This window comes from Pistacia vera, unplaced genomic scaffold (assembly GCF_008641045.1).
Source record: "Pistacia vera cultivar Batoury unplaced genomic scaffold, PisVer_v2 Contig208, whole genome shotgun sequence".
Classification (NCBI taxonomy): Eukaryota; Viridiplantae; Streptophyta; class Magnoliopsida; order Sapindales; family Anacardiaceae; genus Pistacia; species Pistacia vera.
The window spans coordinates 589,087-602,568 of record NW_022196011.1 but is presented as its reverse complement, the minus strand read 5'-3'; the positions used below and the strand labels follow the sequence as shown (position 1 = coordinate 602,568).

Sequence of the window (13,482 nt, the reverse complement as noted above, 5' to 3'; positions counted from 1 at the left end):
TTATCATCTAAATTCTACATGCTTACCTGTACTTCATTTTTAATGTACATCAAACTATTAAACATGCTTACCTGGTGATTCGCCAGAAGGTGGAGGCGCTGGGAAGAAAGAGGTGAGGGGCTATGGGGTGGTTGGGCTTGGCGGAAAGGGAAAAGGCTGATGACGTCTTGTGTTTACTTGTGTTCTGTCCTTGGTTAGAGTTTGTGAATGGGCGAGGTGGGTTTGGTCCAGCCCATTTTATTGGATTAGATTAGGCCCAATCCGAAATGAATCAGCCCATCTTGCCTTAGTAACTTTTTTTCTAAGGTCTACTTATTTGAAAAGCCCCACTAAATTTCTAAGTGTCATATTATTTTCTATTTGTTAATTGAAATTACTTAAATCACCTTGAGATTTCTTTTATCATCCATTCTCTGTCAAATACTAATTGTTATCTAAATTAAATTCTAAACGGAATTCTAAATTCATTAGTGTTATAAACCATAATAAACATATTCATAAACCAATTGAGAAACAAAGTAATAGAAATCAATTCAAAAGACCCAACTTAAAATAACGATGTAAGAACAATAGAACCAACATAAAAGACCCAACACAGTATATAAATTTTTATTATACTCATTCTTTTAATGAGTTTCTCTCACTATAAATTATTTTTCACGACCAGCGAACTATAAACTACAATAGAAAAAATTACATCCAAAATAAGTAAGTGGGTTTAGTGATATTATCCAAAAATAGTGTATAATACTATAAACTTAAAGGTTTGGAAGGTTTGTTTTAAATCATGGTGGGTGGGTAGTTTTTTAGTTATGTATATATTTGACTGCAATCTAATTATTCCTTTTTTAAGGAAAGGAAAAGTGAAAGTGAGCTTAAGTGAAATTGTTGGTGTGGGCTTAGGTGCTGCTGGTTTTGTATGTCTTGGGTCTGCGTTTTCTGATGGAGTTGAAGGAAAGGAAAAGTGAAAGTGAGAGAAGGAAGAAAGGGAAAAACTAGTAAAAGAAATGCGATTTTCTTGATCTTATGGTTATATAATTGGTTGTTATTTATAGGAACAAAAGATGGAAGAAGTGATATTTTGAGGTCCTTGCTTAATATTACATATGCTGGATGGATGATGTGCCAACAAATACTAGTTTACACATAGATAAGATAACAAGGTAAAGGGATATTTTTGTTGTATTATATGTTAGTGGGTGTCTCCTTCTCATGCATGAAATTGGAAAACACACTGTTTTAAGGCAAAACCTCTCTGTCTCTTCTACTGCTACTCTTTTTTACACTTGGTTTAGTAGTTGGATGTCTAATTCTTAAGAATGAAAACAGAAAGTATACAAGAGCAGAGCACGCCCGTGAAGAGTGTTTTTGTATAAAAAAAGACTCACCTCACTCCACTTCATCTTCATCTTCATCTTCTCTTCCTTCTCTACTCATTAAAAAATTTAAACAACAACAATAATCATCTCCCTCTCCTCTACATCTTCCCTTCTCTCTTCAAACAAATACCAACAAACACAAGTCTTTGTATTTTATTATATATACATCGTTCTAATTAGTTTTGTAATACAGTGCTTTCAATGGAAAGACTGTCTTCCTTCTGTCTTCCTCTTTCTGGCATCTGGTGGAAATGTTATCTCGATCGATCAGTTTCTTCTACTCTATGCCTACTAAAAGCTTAACCATGCCCTACCACCAATAACAGATTCTCACCATTTATTTCTTCTTCAACAAAAGAAATCGCAGCTCCTAGTCCGACGCACACTCTCTCTTAAATGGCACTAAATCTAGCTCTGCCTCTTCTCCTCCCAAACCCACCGCCCATAAAGCTTCTCTTTGTTAACCAAAACCAAAACCAACACAATCCCAATCCACAACGCCCTTATCACCAAAGCGATAAGTTTGTTTAACTAGAGAGGTTGTTGTTAATTGATGTTGGGAATAAGATAATTTTGAAGCGTTCATATTGTTTCTTCTCCGCTTTTGTGAGGTGCAATCACATTTATTTAAAGGAGAATCTTTCACTATCCTTATATAGCTTTTACTATTTAGATTAGATAAATCTGTTTAAGCCGCCTCCCTTGACATTTTGGCCTAGTAAGAAACCAAATAGTAAATATTGCTTGCTTGTAGAGAAGAGGGAAGAACTGAATTTTGTTTAAGTGATGATGGTGAACCAAATAATCCCTTTTCTTTTGCCTGCAGAAAAATGTTTTTATCATTCCAGTGACCTTAGTTCTTATATGATATGATCCTTTATTGATGTTATTCTAACATCCCATTCATAAATAAAATTTAATTTACATATTTGTCTCATGTCCCTTTTTTTTTATCACCTAAAATATGTTTTAAATTTGTGTGAATGATGGCATCTCTGATTTGGAATCAAAATTATAATTAAAAAAAATGAGAATTCTTTTCATTTTCTTATCTTAAAATTTTCAAGTTATTCACTTTTGATCCATTAATCATCATTTAACTTCATGATATATATATCTCATTCATTCGCATGCTACTCTAAAGGAGACTCCTAAAGGAGAAGAAGTATCCAAGAAGAACTCTAAAGTTTCATCAAACTTATATTAAAGAAATTAAGATAATATTGCTAATTCAATATGAATAATATAATCAATTAATGGAATACAAATGTTTGAATCCAAAATTGTGACTCCTAAAGAGAATAAAATAGTGACTGTGGCTGTCTCATCCTTGCCCAATTTGGGTATGAGGATCCAGTCCAAACAAACCCATCTCGAGTTTAATATTTGCCAGAAATTGCCTAACATAAAAATGGGCTTTATAGAATAAGAAAATGAGTTGGTTTTTGAGCGCACTGACTGACCCATTTCATGTAGATTATTAAGACTTTGGAATTATGTATCATCTAAAGTCTTTTTTTTTTTTTTAATGTGATTAAACTATTAAACATGCTTACCTGTTTTGTATTATAATTTTACATATATATAGATTGTTAATTAATAATGTTACTGTACTTTTTTTTTTTAAATAAATGCATCAAATTGTAATTGTTCAATAGGTGATTGTGAATTTCCGTTTAATGCATTATTGTAATATCAGATAGAGTTTGTGGTCTTTTTTCACGTATGAGTTGTGAAATCATTTTGTTGATGAAGATATTAAACTATTAACACTAATACATTGCATTCAAAATAAGAGAAAAGAAAATTATTAAAAAATACATACTCAATTAAGTGATTTTAATAAAACAATTAGGAAATCTTAGATTACACTTTGCGTTTAAACCCAATATAATGATATATTAACAAATTAACCCAATATAATAAAGAATTAACATTTTCAAAGAATTGATCATGATGTGGGTTGGAATTTGTCAAGGAGATTGAATTTCAAAGAACTGATCCAAAACGTAACAAGTTGAAGAAAGGAAAGGATACTTTATATATTAGATAATATTTGGACAAAAATTACTTGGAAGTCATTGAATATCTTTCAGGGATGTTAGATAAGAAGCATAGGAATGATGGAATTGAGCAAGGCAATGCAAAGTATTGCAGATATCTAGAAAAAAGTGTTTTTGAGGAGATTTTGAATACCCAAAAACATTATGTTAGTCCTCTATCTTATGAAGATGCCCGGAATTTATTCGAAACATTGTAATTCGTGTATAGTCTGTGTCTGTAACATTATAATTGTTATTAAAACTGTATCTTAATGAATATATCCTTTAGTTAAACACATTATTGAAGCTAGCTGACTCAATTTATTAGATTCCTAGTATAGATATGTATGGCTTCCGAGAGTTTGGAATGTCCTAAACTCAAATTCTTTCTTGTATATATGGATAACAATCTCTACAAATCCCATACCTCTTTTTTGAAGGATGAAAGAGTTCAAAGTATACATTTGAGGATTTTATTGCACTACTTTATCTCTTCCTTGTCTAAAAAACCTTCACACATTGTGTCTGGACACTGCCTGCTTGGAGATATACAAAAGTTGGAGACTTAGCAATTAGAGATTCTTAGTCTTGTGGCCACTCCTGTAGAAAGAAAGAGTTGCCTAAGAAATAGGACAATTGACTCCGTCTGAAGTTGCTAGATTTGAGATTGCTACCTTAAAGCATGTCACCAGATGTATGAGATATGCCATGGTCAACTCCAGCAGAGTCTTTTGGAGATTAAGAATTTGAATTTAAAGAATTGATACATAGGGCATCTCTTCTCATCTCCATGGCTGAAAAACTTTCTCAGATTGAGGAATTAAAGTGACTGATTACAGAAGCTAAAAGAAATTTTTGCTGAAGCGCTTAGGATCATGTCCACCAGACAGAAGCAACAGAAGGTTGAGCTCACCCATTGCATTACTTGAAGTTGAAAGTCATACCACAACTCAAAAGTTTTGGCTTCAACTGGAAACTAATTATCCAGAAAAATAATTGCAGAGAATCTTTCTTAATTTAGAGGCAGAGTAGGCAAATCTAGTGCAAACACAATGTGGACATAAAGCTAATGTACATGAAGTACTCGCTCTGACCATGTCCAGGAAACGGTTGTAGAGCTTCAAGTATCCACAAGGTCCTCTCAATAAAACAAAATAAACATTCAAACCTTAAAAACATGAAACAATGAATTCTAAAATGCTTCTAATTATCCACCAAGTAGAATTAATGAATTGCAAAACCAAACAACTACGTCAAAGCCACTGCACACTGCCCTTTTCAAATATATGATAAGACAGAGCTCCATACAGAAGACATCACAAGTAAAATCTTTCACTCGTTCTGTTAATGTCCTGTGTAATGAATATAAAATCAGGCAGTATTGTTTGAGCAGCTTAAAATATGTAGCTCAAGCATACAATGATATGACAAAAAAATCTATTACAAATAGTGAATATTGCAATAAAACTTTATCAGTTAAACATTATTTGCATCATCAGGGATTATGACCTACTTATTGAGACAATGGATCAGACCTTGTCTTCCACAAGTTGCTCCACAGCATCAAGAGTGTTTCCACCTTCAAAATCATATTAATTCAACATTAAAATGCCCAACCATTAAATTCATAAAATCAAAGGATGAATTCAATTAGTAATTGAATTGACCACATCTACCGCGGACAAAATGTTGAAATATACCTGAGTTTGAAGGCATAAATACTGAAACTCATCCTGTAATATGCAAAAGAGGCAACATTTGAAAAACAATCATAGACTAGAGCAAAGCATTTAAATCCTTAAAAAAGCATAAGGAAAATCTACCTCAATGTTTCATCAAAGAAGTAATCACCTGAATGTTCCATACCAAACTGTACACCCACTACTTCAAATTTCAAACATTAACCAAAGGAGCTGCGAGAGAGAGCAAGGGTAATGAAAAGGGCCGAATGAAATGGGCCTGTTTTAGCAAACCAAACATCCTCAAGGGCCAAACACATGTTCTAGATTCCCATTTTAAAAGATAGCTGTTGAGTGCTGACTTGGGGGGTGTTTGTCTAAACTTATAAGCTGGTCAAACTAGTTTATAAGCTCTAAAATTAAACTGACCTGTTTGTTTATAACTTTTTTTAGCTTATAAGTTGAGCTTATAAGCCAAAAAAAATAAGTTGGGAGGGAGGTACTTTTTTTTTTTTTGCTTATAAGCACTTTGCTTATAAGTTAGTTTGACCAAGTATATTACCACATTATCCTTGTTTAATTTTAAAATTCTATAGTATATCCTTATTTAATGTAGTACCTTTTTTAGTTATTTTATAATAAAATGTACTTATAAGCCACATTTTACCAAACACGTCAACTACTTATCAGTTACTTATAAGTATTTTAACCAAACACGTAATTGCTTAAAATTTCAAATGCTTATAAGCTAATTTTAGCTTATAAGTAATTGTTGCTTATAAGCTAATTTTCATAAGCTCAGACAAACACCCCCTTGCTTATAAGAATATTGCTAATTCAATATGAATAATATAATCAGTTAATGGAATACAAATGTTTGAATCCAAGAATTGTGACTCCTAAAGAGAATAAAATATTGGACTGTGGACTCTCTCATCCTCGCCAATTTGGGTATGAAGATCCAGTCCGAAACAAACCCATCTCGGATTTAATATTTGCCAGAAATTCGGCCTAACATTATAGAAATGGGCTTTATAGAAATCCAGAAAATGAGTTGGGTTTTTGAGCCCACTGACTGACCTATTTCATGAAGATTATTAAGATTTTGGCATTATGTTATCATCTAATGTTTATTTTTTTAATGTAGATCAAACTAGTAAACATGCTTACCTGTTTATGTATTATAATTTTTACAATGTAAGAGTAAACAAAGTTGTTTGCTACATGAGTTTTATATTGACAAAATTTGTTACAGGCACCAGCTCCTCCACTACTGAAGACACCTATTGGCTATTGCTACACCACCACCACCGGTGAGCCCACCCAAAGCAACTCCACCACCACCAGTGAGCCCACCCAAGTCCACACCATCTGTACCAGTGAGCCCACTAAAAACCACTCCATTACCACCAGTCAGCCCACCTAAGACTACTCCACGAACAGTGAGCCCACCATTGCCTCCAGTAACGACAAAGATAGGTAACAACATATCTATACAAAAAAAATACTCGGAACAGACTTCAAATCCTAACAATTTTTAGTCTTTTGTTGACAATATGTATATATACTTTTTTGTTGCTTTTTTGGGCAGATTGCCTCCCACTATGTGGAGAGAGGTGCAAATTACATTCCAGGAAGAATCTCTGTGTTAGATGAAAAACGAAGATGAATGAAAGTGGAGGTAGCGAAGATGAAAAGCGAACCAGTTTTGCCATGGATGCGAAGGTCAGTTGACGTCACTAACTTTGAAGAACGAACTCTTGAAGCCGTACCTTGTCTGGACTCAAGGTAGCCACATATATTTTTTTGGTTAATTTTATAATTTTGTAGTGTTTTAGAGTATGCATTCATGATTTGTATTCGATTAGGTTGAAGGTGGCTTTGCAGAATATGAGTATCTCATCGCTCTTCCCAGTGCAACTTGCAGTTTGGCAAGAGACCATAGGACCTGGTTGTTTTGAACGAGATCTCTGCATCAATTCACCGACGGGAAGTGGTAAAACTTTAGCTCATGCTTTGCCAATAGCTTAAATGTTATCGAATCGTGCTGTTCAATGTCTACGTGCTTTAGTGGTTTTGCCTACTCGTGATTCAGCTTTGCAGGTAATTTTTCTCAGGACTGTATTGCTGTATCTGTATTGTCATATTACCCAAGTTTATAGAATAATACTATTTCAAACTCTATTGTTGTACTAAATGAATGGAAGAGTATAGGTAAAAGAAGTTTAGTCGTTTAATGATGATGAATAATGTTTTATTTTAGTTGTACTTGTAATTAGAAAAACACCTAGAATACCATAATAAGGTAATGCATTTATTTCATCTATGAATNGATTTGCCTAGCCTTGTAGGATTAGGAAATTGAAGAGCGAGGAGAGGAATTGTGAGAGTTGGTCTTGAGTCAAACCGAACCCGTAGCGACAACGCTTTTAATATTGTGTTTTAGTTAGCAATTTATTTAATGCTTTTAATTTCCTGCAAGTAATTAGTTTCCTTAGTTTTAATCAATCATTTTGCCAATTTCTCTTTCGGTAACTCAAATATACATTAGGTCGTTAGTCTTGCTCTCTGTGGATTCGACCCTGCTTACCGCTAACTACGGTACTTAGGTTTATTTTGGTGACCGTGACGACCGGTCTAACAATAATACTGCTAATTATCCACCAAGTGAAGAATCAATGCATATCGAAAAAACCAAACAAATACTGTTTAGAAGCCAACCTGCACACTACCCTTTTCAAATAATATGATAAGACCAGAGCTCTAATACAGAAGACATCATGAGTAAAATCATTTCACTCATTCTTGTTAATGTACTGTGTATGGATACAAGTGTAATAGTTTTCCAAATGACCATATAAAATCAGACAGTATTGGTTTGAGCAGCTTAAAATATGTAGCTCAAGCATACAACGATGTGACAAAAACATCTATTACACATAGTGAATATTGCAATAAAACTTTATCAGTTAAACAAGTATTTACATGCCATCAAGGGATTAGATAGACCTACTTATCTGAAGACAATGGATCCAGGCCTTGTTCTTCCACAAGTTGCTCCATAGTATCAAGAGTGTTTCCCGCCTTCAAAATCATATTTAATTCAACATTAGAATGCCCAACCAATTAAATTCATAAAATCAAAAGGAATAAATTTAATTAGTAATTGAATTGACCACATCTAGCCGCAGACCAAAGTAATGAATAGAAATATACCTGAGTTTCAAGGCATAAAGACTGAAACTCATCCTGTAATATGCAAAAGTGGCAACGTTTGAAATTAACAATCATAGCCTAGTAACAACGTATTTAAATCCTTTAAAAAACATAAGGAAAAATCATACCTCAATTTTTTCATGCAAAAAAGTAATCACCTGAAACTGTACACCCATTAGTTCAAATTTCAAACATGAACCAAAACAAAATTTAAAAGAATTAAAAACAGGTCTGAGTAGATGTTTAGAGAGGGGACCTGGATGAATAGGCGGTGGAGGGAGTCTTGCTCAGAAGAAGTAAAGTTATTGAATGCTTTGCTGAATTCCTTTTTCAATTCAAAAAAGAAAAAAAAAATAGTGGTAAATAAGAGAATTGATAGTGAAAGTGGATGAAAAGAACGTAGAAAATTAAGCAGTGAAGAAAAGACACTTGTTTTGAGCAAGTAGTGAGAAGAGAACGAATTGCGAGCTTCAAAGACTTGTTAAGATCCGATTGTCTTGACCCGACAAGATCACCCATTTTCTCCATTTCTCACAAACTTACAGGTCACAGCCACGAAGTGGAAGAGAGTGTAGGAGCTGCGAGAGGGAGCAGGGGATAATGAAATGGGCCGAATTGAAATAGGCATGTTTCAGCAAACAAAACATCCTCAAGGCCCAAATCTGAATATTTCTGTGTTTAAATATACAATAATGTTTTGATTACAATCGAGTCATATATATACATAAAAATTGTACAAAATTTATATAAAATAACTACTTTATCATTTGTTTTTTATCTGTTTGTATGACTCAGTTTGATGCATAGTATTACTCATAGATATATCATATATTTCCAATGATGTAAAGATATATCATATATTTCCTTTCAAGAATTCAAGGGAACCATTTGGAAGTGTGAACAATAACAGTGAGATTTTATATATCCTATAAACATTTTTATCTATAAAAACAGAGAACAAACAAAGCAAATTAGAGCTCTTCTATTTCTATTCCCCCGTTTTCTGTCAAACTTTGATTAAACAAACAATAATAGTTTCAACATGTGTAATAATGATCTATCCAGGTTGTATAGACAGTTTTGTTGATATATTGGTAAACAATTTGCTATTTATCACCTCACTCATTAAGACTTCGGCATGCTTACATGTACTTCATTTTTAACCTAGATCAAACTATTAAACATGCTTACTTGTATTATAATTTTTTGAGAAAACGACCTATTCCCACCTGAGATTTGGCGAAATCCTAAGTTAGTACCCCTGATTACATTTATTCCAATTCTCACCCTTAAAGTAAATACTGCTAGCAATTTTTAGGTTACAAACAATGCAATTATCATAATGCCCTTAATAAATAAATTAATACAATTATAAATTTACCATTTTATTTTTAAATTACTTCAATAACACCTTCAGTGGCTACGCACCCTGTCGATTTTTGCTCGATCTGGGCTATTTCCAATGGTGTTGAACCCCCTGGTCACCTTTATCACCTTTCGCATAGTCTGTCGTCTAAACCCCTTTGGTTCCCGACTCATTAGCCCCTCTAATTGCTGGTGCAGTTTGGTTTAGGGTTTCCTTGTTTTTCACTGGATTTCGACGGTAAAAATCCAATTAAACACCACCACTTCAACCAACGTCTCCAACTTTATAAAACCCCTATGTCCCCACCAACTATTTAGTTGCCATTTGCCGGCCGAGAGGTTTGTGTTCATCATGTTTTTGGTGAAGTGGTAGACAGAAAATTGTGAGTTGTCGTGGTCGGGAAGGATAGGGATTTTTTAGGAGGGATGCGAGGAGTCAAACGGTGGTGGTGGTTGGGATTGTAACCGCTCAAAATGGCCAAAAACTGGAAAAAAATAATTGCATGTCATGACTGCTGTGGTTGGCAATCGGCGAGTGATGAGGGGTTGTGAAGGGAAAGGTTTTATAGAGAGAAGGATGGGGGTTCAAATGGTGGTGACAAGGGTGCTCTTGGGTGAAAGAATTGCTTGAAAAGGGTGAAAAAAGCTGAGGGTAATGTTTGTTAATGTGCGTTGCCTCCTACAAAATGACCAATTTACCTATTCACCGTTAAATCAAACACTTTTTTGTCACTTTAAGGGTGTGAATCTGGAATGAATGCAACCAAGGGTACCTACTTAAGATTTCGCCAAACCTCAAATGAGAATATGTCGTTTACTCTTTATAATATATATAGCCAACGTACTATACAATATACATAAATAAGTTATGTAAGTTATAAATGCGTAGTTCTTAATTTTCAACTTTATAAGTTGTAACAACATGGAAATGAAATGAAAAAAATTAAGTGGCAATATTTGGTTTTCATTTGTGGTTAGTTTTTGTGAGTGAATTCTTGGGAAAATTGTGGTCTCAGAAAATCATATATCATCTGTTGTGAAGGCTAAAGAGAAAGCAAAGATGCATATTCGGATCCGAAACTCAAAGGAATAATTAAAATGAGAAAAGCTATAAGAATATTTTGATATTGATTAAGTAGAGATATCATATATCAAGTACAATATTATTATCCCCATTCCCTTATATATTTGGACCACCATTCTCGTGTTTTATTATATTATATGAAGGTTTTGATGCCATAAAAGGTAATCCCAAATATATGGCAAAAGAATATCCTAGTATAAACGTCAAATAGGAAATAAATTATTATCTTGGGAAGGAAGATATTGATAATCAAATAAAACAAGTCATGCAAAAATAGACAAAAAATATTCACTTTTCCAAATAACATTTCAACGTCGCAAAAATATAATTATTTCAAGCCAAATTTCCTTTGGGAAACTTATAAGGAATGTAATTAATTAATAAAGTTGTCAATATCTTATGATATTTTAATTAATTATTTATATGTTTTTTTTTTGCTACATGCAAATCAAATATTAAAATGTTTAACCACCAACTTGTGGCCGGATGGATAGAGGGGCATATGGTTGAAACTTGAAAGAACCCCTACCCCGGTTTTTATTTCAAATAAAAAAAATATTAAGAAGTTTTATGTTTCAAAGTTCAGCTGTCCAAAATTTTTTTACAACAGTGGATTTATAACATAAAGTTTGTAATTTATAAAGCCAACCATAATTTTGTTAAATATAAAGTTCTTTTGCATACGGACTATAACTAATTAAACTCAATTTTCTCAAGTTTTTCTTTCAAACATTTTGTTGAGATTACGAGTGTGCAATATCCTTTGATTATATTAGACAAATTCTAATGTGGGTATGAATACTTCAGATATAAGGAAGAATCCCGAACACGGGAATTAATTGTGCATGAAGCAGTGACAAAACTCCTGCAATCACAACCTCAGTAAGATAAAAAAAGATTTTATTTTTTTATTTTTTTTCACCATTCTTTATTTTAGTATTTACTGGTTTCATTTGGATTACTGGTTTTAATCTGAGGTTGTAGTCTAATAGAATTAATTTAATGAGCTAAAATATTAAATCTATCTCGCTAATTCATGGCTTCGAAGGTGATATACAAGTTTTTGACAGTATAATTGATCATCTTGTTGAGCTGCCTGAGCTGATCATGATGGCCTCACCAATTGCGCCAATATTTCTAACAATTAATTATCATTGTTTGAGCCAAAAAATAATGACTCAGGCAGAAATTGTTGCGGAGAGGTATGTGAATGTCAATAGGAGATTTGCTCAAACTAGTAGATTTCTACGGATCCAGCAATCACTTACACAAAGATTCGCTAACGTTAAAGAGGCCAGATGGTTTTTACTAGTGTTTCCCCTCCGACGATTAAGTCAAATACAAAATAAAAAACCGTAGCAAAACGGAGTGTAAAAGACATATTCTCACTTGACGATTGACGAAATTAAGTTGATACCTCTAGTTGTACTAATTTCAAATTCTCACCTTTAAACTAATATCATTAGTGACTGTTGGAGGTGGTCGAAAACAATGACTAAGGTCTGCAAGTGAAGGTATGAGTTTTGTAAAAGAGGTTGTAGGGAGTTCAACGATGGTTTCGAAAGTGATTTTAGACTTCGAAACTAGTCAAAAAAAAGCAAAAAACTGTCGGCTTGAACACTACCAACATGAGCCGCTTTTTGCTAAAATGTGTCCACTTTATGCCAAAGAAAGCTTCAACGCATTTTAGCATGCTAACGTGCACTTTGTTACAGTGAATCATTGGGATCTGTTAAAATAAAGAAAACATTGTTACTTTAAAGATAGAAATCAAGAACAAATGTAATCAAGAATATCAATTTGAGATTCCAAAACGTCGGTGGGAATACGTCGTTGGCTCTATAAAAATGATGTCCCACCTACCATTTCAACACCAAGTCATTTACACCTAACATTATGCTTGAAAAATTATTTATTTATTTATTTTTTAATGTACGAAGCACATTAGGAAATGGAAGAGGCTAAAGGAGTGGTGAAGCACATTTTAGTCGCTAGGTTCAAAGACGAGGTAAAATCAGAAGAAATTGATCAGCTCATCAAAGGCTATGCTAATCTTGTCAATCTCATCGAACCCATGAAGTATTGTCAATAGTAATATGATAAACACTCAATATGCGATCTTGTTTAGCTTACTGTTTATATGGGTTATGGGGTTTCTGAGTTTTGGAAAATCCTGCTATAGTGTTTTTAATGGCGCCTTATTGAAAGACCAGAATACTCTTTCTGTGATTTAAAAGCATTGCACTTTACATTCTGTGAAGAATTTACCAAACCTCTGGTTATTTGTCTCTTAACCTTTTCAAAAGCATGTTTTGATGCAAATCTTGAGTCCTGGTGGCTCATTGTAGTAGTCGTATTGCTGCCAGCCTGCCCTTATAGCTGTTTAACAAATTACGCTTATAATATACTTGTCTGGATCTACACAATTTCTGGAAAATTGCGATGTTTAAAACAATAACTTAGTGCGGTTTTGGTACCTGAGTTAAAAAATCTTGACCCTTTTGCCATTTTGTTATGTGTTGCAACAGGGGCAGGGATGTGAGTATTGAGAATCTGCATCAAGTTTTCACTCATATCTTTGAATCTACCTTTGAGAGCACAGAGGGTGTTGCAGAGTATATAGCTCATCCTGCGCATGTTGAATTTGCAAACTTGTTCCTGTCCCATTTGGATAAAGTTTAGTGATAGACTACAAACCTACTACTTTGCGTTCCTGA

The 13,482-nt window shown here is 33.6% G+C and overlaps 1 long non-coding RNA gene and 1 pseudogene across 1 annotated transcript; one reads left to right on the top strand and one right to left on the bottom strand.

Annotated features, from left to right (window-relative positions):
• Positions 1–8,437: 8,437 nt before the first annotated feature.
• Positions 8,438–8,890, bottom strand: LOC116129104. The gene is made up of 3 exons (XR_004127854.1): positions 8,746–8,890; positions 8,573–8,641; positions 8,438–8,474 (listed from the first exon to the last, which is right to left on the bottom strand). It is a non-coding gene; the product is annotated as an uncharacterized LOC116129104 (long non-coding RNA).
• A 3,826-nt stretch (positions 8,891–12,716) lies between these two features.
• LOC116129149 lies at positions 12,717–13,482 on the top strand (annotated as a pseudogene).